The following is a 1,725-nucleotide window of genomic DNA, read 5'->3' on the forward strand; positions in this document are numbered from 1 at the left end:
CAGAGTCAGCTCTCCAACTTGCTTCAGGTGGCAAGGGGAAAGGTACCTCAGGGCATATCTTCTTCACCTATGCCACCATACAATAGATGAGTGTTCACATCTACTCCCATGCTCTCACCCTTGGGGCCAGCTCACCTGCAAGTTCCACAATGAGGGCCAGCTCTACTTTATTTCCTGGGTGAGGTGTGGGGCCAATTCTCCTGTTCTTACACCTTTGGGGCCAGTTTTTCCAAGATGCCCAGGAAAGAAATGAGACATCCCTCAGAAATGAGCATAGCCCTAGTTGGCAGCCCAGATTGGGGACATTAACTTTGATGGTGACTGGACCCTGATGCTGCAAGGGACATGAACCCAGACATGGCCCTTGGTGGCAGCAAAGGCCAGGCCCTCACCATAGCCTTAGGTGGCATCACTGGCTACTCACATCAGTGAGGAACTACCCTCAAGTTTCCAGTCTGTCTCTCTTCACTAATACATCCTTCTGCTTCTCCTGCTCTCCCATCTCTCCACCACTTACTTTCTCATCTTAGTGGCTGCTTGGGTCTCTGGGTGTCTGTGGTCACATCAGGAGTGGTCTCAGGAGTGCAATGCCTTGTGCACCCATGTGCTGTTGCACTGGGCATGGCCTGTCGACCCAGTGAGAAAATCAAAGCCTTGAGCTGTACCTAGGTCCAAACCATAGAGCCCAGTCCTTCCTTAACACACACCCTGGATTTACATGTGTTATCACACCTAATTCTGAAATACATAGTATTCAGTTTCATGTACCAGGAACCAAGTATAAGTTCATATATTTTTATACAAACCACCACAAAACATAAGCAAAGACCTGAAAGATAATAAAAAACTTCAAAAACATTGAAAAAGAAATTGAAGAAGACATTCAAAGATGGAAAATTCTCCCATGTTCATAAGTTGGTATAATTAATATTTTTATCTTAGTTTATGACTTAATAGAAATAATTTATACATTCAATGAAGTATTCCACAAAAATTCCAAAGCCAAAGCAATCTTTTTTTTTTTTCTTTTTTTAGCAGTTCTCTAACTTTATTTGACAATCAGCACGTTAGTTCTCATCCACATTGACCATCTATAGATTCTTGAATGTGGTAACAGGCACTTAAGTTACCAATGTGAAGAGCTTGTTGGGTGTGTCCTCATCTTCATTACACTTTCTGGACAAGCGTACTCAGATGCAATATGGAACATTCCTTATTACTTTGGCCCAGACAGCTTTGTTGAGCCTGGTGTCTATGCACACATCTGGAGTCCCCATCTCCTTCATGGCAAGTTTCCGAATTTCTTTGAGTGCCCGAGGAGCATGCTTCTTGAAGCCCACTCCATGGATGTGCTTGTGAATGTTGACGGTGTACTCTCAGGTCACCACCTCATTGATGGCAGAACGGCCTTTCTTCTTGTCACCCTTCTTTGCGGGAGCCATTCTGTTGGGTTAAAGCTCAGCCAAAGCAATCCTTAATGAAAAGAATAATGCTAGAGGTTACATCTACTTGACTTTAAGTTGCACTAAAAAGCCATGGTAATGAAAACAGGACACTGCTGGTAAAAACATGACAAACATACAAACAAAACCGTGGCATTTATGTCAATGAAACACAGTAGTGGGCAGAGATACAAACCCTTGCATCAACAGTAGCCTTATCATAAGGATGAGTGATTTCTGGCACTGTCATGTGACCACAAGCTCTGACTATGAAAAAAAAAGC

The 1,725-nt window shown here is 43.3% G+C and overlaps 1 pseudogene; it reads right to left on the minus strand.

Annotated features, from left to right (window-relative positions):
• Window positions 1-1,067: 1,067 nt before the first annotated feature.
• Window positions 1,068-1,442, minus strand: LOC127192107 (60S ribosomal protein L31-like; annotated as a pseudogene).
• Window positions 1,443-1,725: the final 283 nt, after the last annotated feature.

This window comes from Acomys russatus, chromosome 7 (assembly GCF_903995435.1).
Source record: "Acomys russatus chromosome 7, mAcoRus1.1, whole genome shotgun sequence".
Taxonomy (NCBI): domain Eukaryota; kingdom Metazoa; phylum Chordata; class Mammalia; order Rodentia; family Muridae; genus Acomys; species Acomys russatus.